General features: G+C 48.2%; 1 pseudogene; it reads right to left on the bottom strand.

Annotated features, from left to right (window-relative positions):
* Positions 1 to 5,143: 5,143 nt before the first annotated feature.
* On the bottom strand, positions 5,144 to 12,402 carry LOC137305225 (zinc-binding protein A33-like; annotated as a pseudogene).
* Between the last annotated feature and the right edge of the window lie 390 nt (positions 12,403 to 12,792).

Raw genomic sequence — 12,792 nt, 5'->3', positions numbered from 1 at the left:
TTTGGTCACTTGGTGTAAGTGGTCCCTGGATTTGGTCTCTTGGTGTAAGTGGTCCCTGGATTTGGTCTCTTGGTGTAAGTGGTCCCTGGATTTGGTCACTTGGTGTAAGTGGTCCCTGGATTTGCTCTCTTGGTGTAAGTGGTCCCTGGATTTGGTCTCTTGGTGTAAGTGGTCCCTGGATTTGGTCACTTGGTGTAAGTGGTCCCTGGATTTGCTCTCTTGGTGTAAGTGGTCCCTGGATTTGGTCTCTCGGTGTAAGTGGTCCCTGGATTTGGTCTCTTGGTGTAAGTGGTCCCTGGATTTGGTCTCTCGGTGTAAGTGGTCCCTGGATTTGGTCACTTGGTGTAAGTGGTCCCTGGATTTGGTCTCTCGGTGTAAGTGGTCCCTGGATTTGGTCTCTTGGTGTAAGTGGTTCCTGGATTTGCTCTCTTGGTGTAAATGGTTCCTGGATTTGGTCTCTCGGTGTAAGTGGTCCCTGGATTTGGTCACTTGGTGTAAGTGGTCCCTGGATTTGGTCACTTGGTGTAAGTGGTCCCTGGATTTGGTCTCTTGGTGTATGTGGTCCCTGGATTTGCTCTCTTGGTGTAAGTGGTCCCTGGATTTGGTCTCTCAGTGTAAGTGGTCCCTGGATTTGGTCTCTCGGTGTAAGTGGTCCCTGGATTTGGTCACTTGGTGTAAGTGGTCCCTGGATTTGGTCTCTCGGTGTAAGTGGTCCCTGGATTTGGTCACTTGGTGTAAGTGGTCCCTGGATTTGGTCTCTTGGTGTAAGTGGTCCCTGGATTTGGTCACTTGGTGTAAGTGGTCCCTGGATTTGGTCTCTCGGTGTAAGTGGTCCCTGGATTTGGTCTCTTGGTGTAAGTGGTCCCTGGATTTGGTCTCTCGGTGTAAGTGGTCCCTGGATTTGGTCTCTTGGTGTAAGTGGTCCCTGGATTTGCTCTCTCGGTGTAAGTGGTCCCTGGATTTGGTCACTTGGTGTAAGTGGTCCCTGGATTTGGTCACTTGGTGTAAGTGGTCCCTGGATTTGCTCTCTCAGCGTAAGTGGTCCCTGGATTTGGTCTCTCGATGTAAGTGGTCCCTGGATTTGGTCACTTGGTGTAAGTGGTCCCTGGATTTTCTCTCTTGGTGTAAGTGGTCCCTGGATTTGATCTCTCGGTGTAAGTGGTCCCTGGATTTGGTCACTTGGTGTAAGTGGTCCCTGGATTTGGTCTCTCGGTGTAAGTGGTCCCTGGATTTGGTCACTTGGTGTAAGTGGTCCCTGGATTTTCTCTCTTGGTGTAAGTGGTCCCTGGATTTGGTCTCTTGGTGTAAGTGGTCCCTGGATTTGGTCTCTCGGTGTAAGTGGTCCCTGGATTTGATCTCTCAGTGTAAGCGGTCCCTGGATTTTCTCTCTTGGTGTAAGTGGTCCCTGGATTTGGTCACTTGGTGTAAGTGGTCCCTGGATTTGGTCTCTTGGTGTAAGTGGTCCCTGGATTTGGTCTCTTGGTGTAAGTGGTCCCTGGATTTGGTCTCTCGGTGTAAGTGGTCCCTGGATTTGGTCACTTGGTGTAAGTGGTCCCTGGATTTGGTCTCTCGGTGTGAGTGGTCCCTGGATTTGGTCTCTCAGCATAAGTGGTCCCTGGATTTGGTCTCTTGGTGTAAGTGGTCCCTGGATTTGGTCTCTTGGTGTAAGTGGTCCCTGGATTTGGTCTCTCGGTGTAAGTGGTCCCTGGATTTGGTCACTTGGTGTAAGTGGTCCCTGGATTTGGTCTCTCGGTGTGAGTGGTCCCTGGATTTGGTCTCTCAGCATAAGTGGTCCCTGGATTTGGTCTCTTGGTGTAAGTGGTCCCTGGATTTGGTCACTTGGTGTAAGTGGTCCCTGGATTTGGTCTCTCGGTGTGAGTGGTCCCTGGATTTGGTCTCTCAGCATAAGTGGTCCCTGGATTTGGTCTCTTGGTGTAAGTGATCCCTGGATTTGCTCTCTTGGTGTAAGTGGTCCTTGGATTTGATCTCTCGGTGTAAGTGGTCCCTGGATTTGATCTCTCGGTGTAAGTGGTCCATGGATTTGCTCTCTTGGTGTAAGTGGTCCCTGGATTTGCTCTCGGTGTAAGTGGTCCCTGGATTTGGTCTCTCCGTGTAAGTGGTCCCTGGATTTGATCTCTCGAGGTAAGTGGTCCCTGGATTTGGTCTCACGGTGTGAGAGTTCCCTGGATTTGATCCCTTGGTGTACGTGCTCCATGGATTTGGTCTCAGACAGGAAGCTCACTGTCATCACCTCCTCATCCCAGAACGCTTGCAGTCAACCAGCTTTTTTCTCAGCTCTTTCTTTTTCCCCCGCCTTCGTGTTTTTGCTCCTTTTAACGTGGGGCGAAGCTGAACCTCTCCCCGTCGAACCCCCTCTGCTTTTGCAATTCCCTGCTCCATCTTCTACGATCAGATATGTCTCATTATAGACGGTATTTAACTGCAGAGCGGAGGAGCGCGACGCCCCGCTGCAGAGAGAGTGAGTGAGTGAAGGCGGCGGATGGACGGGCGCGAGCGGGGAATCAAAACCGCAACGGTCACAGCGCGAGTGGCCGGAGAGAGAGCGGGAAAAGGTGAGGCTGTGATTGGAGGATCGGCGAGCACGAGGGGGGGAGGGGCCGAGCGTTCAAAGCCCAACCGACACAGCGCGAGCGGCCGGAGAGGGCGGGATGAAAGGTCAGGCTGTGATTGGAGGATCGGCGAGCACGAGGGGGGGAGGGGCCGAGCGTTCAAAGCCCAACCGACACAGCGCGAGCGGCCGGAGAGGGCGGGATGAAAGGTCAGGCTGTGATTGGAGGATCGGCGAGCACGAGGGGGGGGGAGGGGCCGAGCGTTCAAAGCCCAACCGACACAGCGCGAGCGGCCGGAGAGGGCGGGATGAAAGGTCAGGCTGTGATTGGAGGATCGGCGAGCACGTGGTGCGTGTGGAGACCCGCCCCCGAGCCGCGGGGTAAGAGCGGCTTTAGAAAGTTCCAGGGCTCCGGGTTGATCGGGCGAGGGTCCGGGGGAGCACTCGGGTAAATTTCCCCACAGTCAGTCCGCCTCTGAGGGAGAGTCGGAGGGCTGGATGGAACTGTTCCAGGGGCGGGGATCGGGCCCTCTGATCTAAGGGTGATTGAAGGTGGCGGCCCATTGGGGAAGTCTGGGGAATGGTCATGGTGGAGAAACCAGGTCCAGTGAAGAGGAAAGGCGGGTAATGGGTGAAGGGGGAGTGCTCATTGTGGAGAAACCAGGTCTAGTGAAAGAGAAAGGCGGGTAATGGGTGAAGGGGGAGTGGTCATTGTGAAGAAACCAGCTCCAGTGAAAGAGAAAGGTGGGTAATGGGTGAAGGGGGAGTGCTCATTGTGGAGAAACCAGGTCTAGTGAAAGAGAAAGGCGGGTAATGGGTGAAGGGGGAGTGGTCATTGTGGAGAAACCAGGTCTAGTGAAAGAGAAAGGTGGGTAATGGGTGAAGGGGGAATGGTCATTGTGGAGAAACCAGCTCCAGTGAAAGAGAAAGGTGGGTAATGGGTGAAGGGGGAGTGCTCATTGTGGAGAAACCAGCTCCAGTGAAGGGGAAAGGTGGGTAATGGGTGAAGGGGGAGTGCTCATTGTGGAGAAACCAGCTCCAGTGAAGGGGAAAGGTGGGTAATGGGTGAAGGGGGAGTGCTCATTGTGGAGAAACCAGGTCCAGTGAAGGGGAAAGGTGGGTAATGGGTGAAGGGGGAATGGTCATTGTGGAGAAACCAGCTCCAGTGAAAGAGAAAGGTGGGTAATGGGTGAAGGGGGAGTGGTCATTGTGGAGAAACCAGCTCCAGTGAAGGGGAAAGGCGGATATTGGGTGAAGGGGGAGTGGTCATGGTGGAGAAACCAGGTCTAGAGAAGGGGAAAGGCGGGTAATGGGTGAAGGGGGAATGGTCTGGGTGGAGAAACTAGGTCTAGTGAAGGAGAAAGCCGGGTAATGGGTGAAGGGGGAATGGTCTGGGTGGTGAAACCAGGTCTAGTGAAGGGGAAAGGTGGGTAATGGGTGAAGGGGGAATGGTCATGGTGGAGAAACCAGGTCTAGTGAAGGGGAAAGGTGGGTAATGGGTGAAGGGGGAATGGTCTGGGTGGTGAAACCAGGTCTAGTGAAGGGGAAAGGTGACTAATGGGTGAAGGGGGAATGGTCATGGTGGAGAAACCAGCTCCAGTGAAGGGGAAAGGTGGATAATGGGTGAACGTATGATGGTGGAATCAGATGCTGATGAAACCGTGTGTTGGACACCCCCTGGTCTAAGAGCTGCTGAAACTCACGGTCCTCGACACGTGGAAGTGAAGTCCCGGACGGCTGGAATCCATCTCAAACCCGGCGATGCAGGGCTGAATTCCACCCGTGGAGCAACATTACAGCCAAGAAGGTAGCCAGGTTCCTGCACTTTACAGCTCTGTCTACCCAGTAACTTCCTCTCTACAATTCAGCATCTACTTTTTTTTTAACATCAATTTACATGGAAATTTTGCACAGAAGCAGGCCATTCGGCCCATCTATGCTCGTGTTTATGCTCCACACGAGCCTCAAGTCACACCCTAATTCATCTAACCCTATCTGCACATCCTTCTCAACGTCTACCCTATCAAACCCCTTCATAATTTCAAAGACAAGTCATCTCTCAGCCTCTTTTCCAGAGAAAAGATCCCCAGTCTGTTCAATCTTTCCTGCTACGTTTTACCTCTCAGTTCTCCAAGTGTGGTCTAACCAAGATTCTATACAAATTTATCATAACTTCCCTGCTTTTTAATTCTGTTCCTCCAGAAGTGAACCCCAGTGCTTGTTTGCACTTTTTATGGCCTTGTCAACTTGGGTTGCTATTTTTAATGATTTTGAATCTGTACCCCGTGATCCCTTTGCTTCTCTACCCATTTGGACTCTTATTTTCCAAGGAGTAAGTGGCCTCCTTATTCCTCCTACCATTTGTTTCTTCTCTCCCCCTCCTTTTCTCCCAGTCCTACAGAGGCCTTTGCTGATCTTTCAGTTCCCAGTTCCGATGTAGGGTGTATACCCAAAATGTTAACCTGTTTTCTCCTTCCACAGGTGATGAACGACCTGTGTACCACCAGGCAGCTTCAATCAGCCAAATTCGTGGCCCTTGTGGAGAAATGGAGTCATATTTTTCAATATTTGGGATTTAAAGTTTTATTTCCCAAGCAACATATAATCATGGCACCTAACTTTGTTAATATGCCATATTTGGCATAATAAAATTGGAAAATAAAAATGTGGTTAAATTACTGAGTTACATAAAACTTACAAAAAGAACACCCATTACCTCCAGTTCTGATCAGTTGCCTTCTAATCTAATAAACCACAGACATTCACACTATTTCCGCGGACCGACCGCTGCTTGGACGGTGCAACTCGGAGTCAGGTGGTAGGGCCATTTAAAATGCAAATCAGCGTCCCATAGAATCATACAGCACAGGAGGCCATTCGGCCCATCATGCAGTGCTGGTTATTTGAAAGAGCTATCCAATTAGTCCCGCTTCCCTGCACACTCCCCATAGCCCTGCAAATGTTTCCCCTTTGGGTATTTATCCAATTTCCTTTCAGGCAGAGAATTCCTGATCATAACAACTTGCTACGTTAAAAAAATTCTCCCCGTTTTACCTCTGGATCTTTTGCCAATTACCTTATATCTGTGTCCTCTGGTTACCAACCCTCCTGTCACTGGAAACGGTTTCTCCTTATTTACTCTATCAAAACCCTTCATGATTTTGAACACCTCCCCTTAACTTTCTCGACTCTTAGGAGAACAACCGAAGCTTCTCTAGATATACACACAACCCAGTTAACATTTTTTGACTGAACTGCGCAGAGTGTGTACCGTGCACACTCCAAGCACTATCATCTGGTAGCCAGGCCAAAGGGTATCCCAAAGAAAAGTTCCCCATCATTACTGTGGGACCGGGAGCAGCAGGAGCGCTCCTCCAGACTTCCCAAAAGCAGCCTTTGCTACAGCCGCTCTGGTTGCCCCCTCAAGATATCGGGTAGTTCAACATCCCATTACCTTGTTGATTGCTGCTCTGCATTGATTGGCCAGAATTAACATTGCGTTTACTCTCCTCGGTCTCTTTCAGCTTTCTCCTCAGCTATTTCAGCACCATTCACGGAGTGTGCCTTGACTCACTGACAGCCTTCACTCAGTGGGAACACTCTTGCCTCTCTTCCACTCCACAGACTTGAGCACATAATCCAGGCTGACATTTCAGTGCAGTACTGAGGGAGCACTGCCCATGTTTTAATTCTCCTCTGTCTCTGCGCCCCGATGATTCTCGATGTTCTTGAGGTTATTTTATTTAATTTTACAGGAGTGTCTGGAGCAGTTGCCATGAGTTTGTTCCACTGCACCGATTAAACAAACAAATATCACCAACAAGACATTGTCACTCGGTTGTACCCGCCCTGACCTCAGGAGACATTTGGGCCATCCACACCACCTGTGACTGAGACCGACGCCCAGCAGTTTGCAGCTGGCAGGAGGCAGGTGGGTGGAGAGGAATTATGGGATGGACCTGTTAGTGACCTTTAACCCTGCAGATTATCAGTGGCGCTGAGTTTTTCCTGCCAACATAACTCCATCCAGGATGGAAGATCGGAAAAATTCTCTCAGTGAAAGTGTGGGTGAAAGTGTGGAGATGGGACATGTTATCTGCATTGTAAAATGACACCTGTCCACCCTCATAGTCCAGGTACACCCCGAGCATCCGGGGCTTCACACTCGGGGTGAGGGGGGTGTCATAGGGGGAGGTGGCGGCAACAAAGCCACTTCCACGATCCAGCCGCACAATCCAGTATCCGGACTCAGGTCTTGGGTTAATCTCCCCTTTCCTGTTAACAGACTCTCGGGCCACTCCCACACTCCACCAAGTCTTGTTCTCCACCTCCCAGTAGTGTCTCCCTGATGTGAATCCCTCCGATCCCAGCACACAGGCCCAGCCATCAAACCTCTCCGGGGTGTCAGGGAGCGGCTGCCGTTTGTTTCCGACTCTCACGCTGGTCCGGTCCTCAGACACAATGAGCCATGGATTCGCTGTGTTCGGATCCAGAGTCAGAGAGGCTGGAGCTGGGGGAAGGTTAAAATAACAGTCAGTGAGTTTGTTTCTTGCTGTGATTTATTCAAACACTTTCCTGTTTAAAGTGCCCACTCGGGGGACTCCCAGTACCTCTGGTGATTTTAAAGGACTCCAGGTTCTGTTATTGGAATCTGTTCCCACCTGGGGGTTTATGTTCCTGGGGTTGCTCTGACTTCCAAACCAGTAAGAGCTGAGCGGGGACATGGAGCACATTTCTTCAGCCCCTGGTGCTCTGCTTCAACACCGACCCACTACAAGGCACCCTGCGGCCCTCCCCCATCCCAGTCCCCTGCAGTTCTCAGCCCCTGCAGAGTGACCCCAGTCCTATAGAAATACACAGGGATCCGGTACCAAGAGGCTCCGATATGGCCTGGAGGCACAATCTCGGCCCGGAGATGTTACCCCTGATACCCCCACGTCACCAATCAGCGCGATCGATGAGGGAAGAGTGGGGGAAACACAGACACCAGAGGGAAAGAAAGAATGGAAGAAAAAGAATAAAAAGAGAGGAAAGGTACGTAGGGGAACTGCTGCAGAAGGGAAGAGAGACGAGAACAGAGAGAATGGGACAAGAACAGATCCCGCAGAGGGAGGGAGGGAAAGAGCTAAGGCGGGGCAAACAGTAAAGAAGGGAGCGAATAAAGAGTTCAAGGGGAAAAGCAGAAAAGCAATGTGATAAAGAAGCTGCGGCCCACAACTCAATGTGTCCAAAAGCCTGACCCGGAACTCGAGATAAACTGGAACAACCGGGCAGCCCCCAGATTCAGAAAAACTCGCCCCCTAACAGAAAAAACACCCTGGACATAACAAACGGACGTCAGCCCGAATACAGCCCATCAACAAAATTATATCCAGGAAACTCAACAGACTCCAACATATGATCAGGCAAAACAAAACGGATCTACATAAAAGGAGAGGTGGAAGTGGCATTTCTACAAGAGACCCTCCTCTCCACCCTCAGAACACAACGCACCAGGTTTATGAGTGAGTGGGTGGGACAAATGCTGGTCGCCTTCTACTCAGCCAAGAGCAGAGGGTAGTCACACTAATCAACAGGAACCTCCCCATTACTCTGGAGATACACATTCCTGGAGATGGAGGCCGCTCCATCCTAATGAAATTCGAGTAACAGGAGAACCCAAAGTGATGCTTCAGTTCTGTGTCCCGAATGAGGAGTCCCCGCATTCCCCACATCAACATTCCTCACACTCGCCCTACGTATGGACAGCACAGTAAACATGAGTGGAGACCTGAACTGTGCTCTTGACTCCCAATGGGAATAGCTCCCAGTGGACACAGGGCATGAGGACAAGCAGCCGGAGTAATTTGGGGACAAAGTAGTGACCTGGCCCCACACCAACTAATAGCTCCCCAAGCGAGTTTTACAAGGACCTAATCGTGGAGTTTACTCTCCTCCTACTGAAACACCTACACCGTGTGCTTGAGACAAGGACAAAGACACACTTGACTGAGTCACAATCATGTTAATCCATTTGAACAGAAAGATCGTCTCCCAGTGCTCATTGTAGAAAACTAAATCCCTCCTCAATGTTGACTGGAAAATATCGGCCAAGATCTTAACCGCCAGACATCTCCGGCCAGGTCCATGCAAACAAATAGGCTTCACACTGGGCCGCATGTGGAGGTATAACACCAGCGGCTATTCAGTGTGATGCCCCACTGTCATATCTCTACCCTGATACTCTCCCTGGATGCATAAAAGGCATTTGTCTAGGGCGAGTGGAATATTTCCTCAAGAGAAATGAATACGGTTTGGTGATACTTTCAGGCAGTGGATTGCAATCCAGTGCTTGCTCCCCATGTTCACAGTGATCACCAGCTGACTCCATGCTCCTCAACCCTCCTCCTCCCTCAGCCGGCAGACAAAGCCTCGTTCCCAGGCTTCCTCAAGCTTCCTCTCCCAAACTTGGTCATGGACATGAGTGTGGCACACAAGGTGGAGATACATCAGGAGGATGCCGTATTGTAGAGGAGGAAAGTTTTAGTTGGGAGGGGGGAGGGGTTAGTGGTTGCCTCTTGCTGAATTCTGCAAAGTATTGCAGGCTTCTGGAGGCAGTGGTTCATCTGAGGCTTCCTGTATTGGTCATGTTGGGAGAACTGAAATTTTCAGCTGACTAGTTGAAGGCGATGCATTTAGAAGGTGGATGTGGTGCATGAAAACACTTTAATTCCACTCGGCCGGTTTTAATTGCGATGCTTTGGAATTACTTAGTGCTTAAAGATACTCTCTTTGATATAATCTATACAAAAAAATGAGTTATAAATCAGGACAAAGGAACCTATATGAATTTTACCGGGGTTAATGGCATCAATCATTTCTCTCCACGCTGTGTACTGTAAAGGGCCATTGAATTTTTCAATAGACAGGGCGGCATCTGCTAAAGACAGTAAATGACCATCCTGGCTAATCCTGCAAATATCAAACAGTTGGTTATAAATTGACCAAAAACACTTTTCTGAGTTATTTTCCCAAACTGTGCAGAGTTTCAGTAAAGAGCATATCCTACCTCCTCTTCAGACAACTTTCCTCCTGAAATAAATAAAATACAAATCTGAGTTGACAGAGACTGACCGTCAATATCCAGACAGCAGAAATTGCACCCAAATTGTCACAAGCTGCTGATAATACTGAATTCTCACTGCTGCCGACACACGGATAAAAAGATGATATTACAAAAAGGATATAGAAGCACTGGAGAAAGTGCAAAAAGGATTTACATGGATGATCCCAGAACTGAGAGGTTATACCTATCAGGAAAGACTGAACAGGCTGGGGCTCTTTTCTCTAGAAAAATGTCTGAGAGGTGACCTGTAAGAGGTCTTTAAAATTATGAAAGGGTTTGATAGGGTAGACATAGAGAAGATGTTTCCACTTGTGGGGGAGTCCAAAACTGGTGACCATAAATGTAAGATAGTCACTAATAAATCCAATAAGGAATTCAGGAGAAACTTCTCTACCCAGAGAGTGGTTAGAATATGGAACTCGCTACCACAGGGAATAGTTGAGGTGAATAGAACAGATACTTCTAAGGGGAAGCTAGATAAGTACATATTATCACAGTAGGTACAGCACAGGAGGAGGCCAATTGGCCCATCGTGCTTCTGCCGGCTCTTTGAAAGAGCTATCCGATTAGTCCTATTCCCCTGCTCTTTCCCCATAGTCCTGTAAATTTGTTCCCTTCAAGTGTTTGTCCAATTCCCTTTTGAAAGATACTATTGAATCTGCTTCCACCACCCTTTCAGGCAGTGCATTCCAGATCATTACAACTCGCTGCATAAAAAAATGTTTCCTCATGTCGCCTCTGGCTCTTTTGTCAATCACCTTAAATCTGTGTCCCCAGTTACCAACACTTCTGCCACTGGAAACAGTTTCTTCTTATTTACTCTATCAAAACCCTTCATGATTCATGACAACCCCAGCTTCTCCAGTCTCTCCACATAACTGAAGTCTCTCATCCTTGGTACTATTCTCTTCCACACCCTCTCTAAGGCCTAGACATCCTTCCTAAAGTGTGGTGCCCAGAATTGAACACAATACTCCAGCTGAGGGCTAACCAGTGTTTTATAAAAGTTTAGCATAACTTCCTTGCTTTTGTACTCGATGCCTCTATTAATCAAGCCTAGGAATCAATATGCTTTTTTAACAGCCTTCTCAACTTATCCTGCCACCTTCAAAGATTTGTGTTTGTGCACCCCCAGGTCTCTCTGTTCCCGCATCCACTTGAAAATTGTACCATTTTGTTTATATTGCCTCTCCTCATTCTTCCTACTTAAATGCATTACTTCACACTTCTCTGTGTTAAATTTGATCTGCCATGTGTCTGTCCATTTCACCAGTCTGTCTATGTGAGTTTCAGGGGAATATTAAACTCTTGGATAACATAGAAATAATTACAAGCTAAGTGACAAGATCACAGCAAAGCGTTCCCAGGGTGGCTGCAGGTATTCCCGGGATTCTGTAGATATTGTGCAAGGCCGATTACAGTAGCAGATTCGCCTTGGAATAGACAAAAAATAATTGATCGATTTCATTCAGTTCTGAATTATTGGGGAAATGCTGCATTTATTTCAAAATTTGCAATGGTCATTTTCTGACTGTGCACTTCCACTAAACTAAACTGAAATATAATCCTCATCGTCAGAAATATCTGTCCGTCTTTTTCCTCCATCTGTTTTTGCAACTTTGAGAGCTTTTCCTAAATAGAATTTAAATTCTCTTGAATTTCTTGAAGATTTTCCTCCATTGTTTCTAGAATCCTCTCCTCTTGTTCCCTGAGACCTCTGATTAAACTCTGCTCTTTCTCAGTGAGAATCTCGTGCATTTTAGTGAACTCGGATGTGATGCGGGTCTGCAGACTGCTCGACTGTTCCTACAAAATGAAATGTGAAAAATAACGTACCGCAATAAAGGAACAAAACTAACCGAGATCGCAGAGAATCAGCACAGGGAGAACTCACCCTAACTTTGGAAATCTGCTGCTTCTGTTTCAGTTTAGTTTTCAGAACCGCTGTTTTCTTCTCTGTGAGAGAATCTAAGGAAGGTTTCAGCTGATCCTGGGATTGGGAGAAAAAATCACAGAATGAAAGTGTTCGACCATGAAAATGTGATAAAACAATCAGGTGATCAAATCTGTTCCCTTTTACCTTGTACATTTCAACAGCTTCTTTAATCGGCATGAAGCGGTGGTCTCTGTGTTCCCGCGCATCTCTACAAGTGTAACAGATCAGTTTCTCATCAGTTTCACAAAACAGCTTCACTTCTTCCTGATGTTCCTCACAGTGAAGTTTACTTTCCTTCTCTTTCGGATTCAACTTTAATTTTCGAGCTTTCTCGGCCAGATTCGCTAAGGCCCGATTGACCCTGAAATTTCTTTCCGGAAACTCCTCTCTACATTCCGGGCAGGAGTTTGTTACCTTCGGTTCCCAACACTGTGCGATACAGGAGCGGCAGAAGTTGTGCCCACACTCCAGTATAACCGGATCAGTGAAGAAACCGAGACAGATGGGACAAATTGCCTCCTCGGTCCAACTCTCTGCCTGCCGTCTGGAAGCCATGTTCACACTCAGCACTTCCTGATTCAAACTGTAAACAATTTTACAACACCAAGTTATAGTCCAGCAATTTTATTTTAAATTCACAAGCTTTCGGAGGCTTCCTCCTTCCTCAGGTGAACGAAATGAAATCCTCGAAATGAAATCGCATTTATAATTCACAGAACAATGCTTGGTGATTGCAGACAGTTTTTTCAACTGCCCGTTGCCAAGGTGCTTTTACCTTCGATGTTACTGGGCTCCCGAACACCTTCAGACTACAAACCGTCTGATGAATCACGGTGTAAGATATAGATCCATAAACTGAATTGTGTTAATGATTGTAGCCGCTCACCCTAAAAGACAAAGTGCCACAAATGTCAAGGAGCTGTCTGGAAGCTGTGATCAGTTTCAGTCCTTCCTGATTCAAACTGCTGGTGTCATGTTTCTGTGGGTGGATCCAGCCCCGGTTCCCAGTCTGAGATCACTCCAGAGTCCCTGGAAGTGCTGTTCACATCTGGATGAAAGTGTATCACGTTTACAAAGAAAAAACATTTGATGAAGTTTGGGTGTGCACCCATCATCAGACTGAGAGACAAACGGGTATTTTACTCAGTCTGGGAAATGAAGATGGAAAAAGGAGGAGGGGAG

The sequence above is a fragment of the Heptranchias perlo genome, chromosome 39 (assembly GCF_035084215.1).
Source record: "Heptranchias perlo isolate sHepPer1 chromosome 39, sHepPer1.hap1, whole genome shotgun sequence".
Classification (NCBI taxonomy): Eukaryota; Metazoa; Chordata; class Chondrichthyes; order Hexanchiformes; family Hexanchidae; genus Heptranchias; species Heptranchias perlo.
This window is presented reverse-complemented; position numbering and strand designations above follow the sequence as displayed.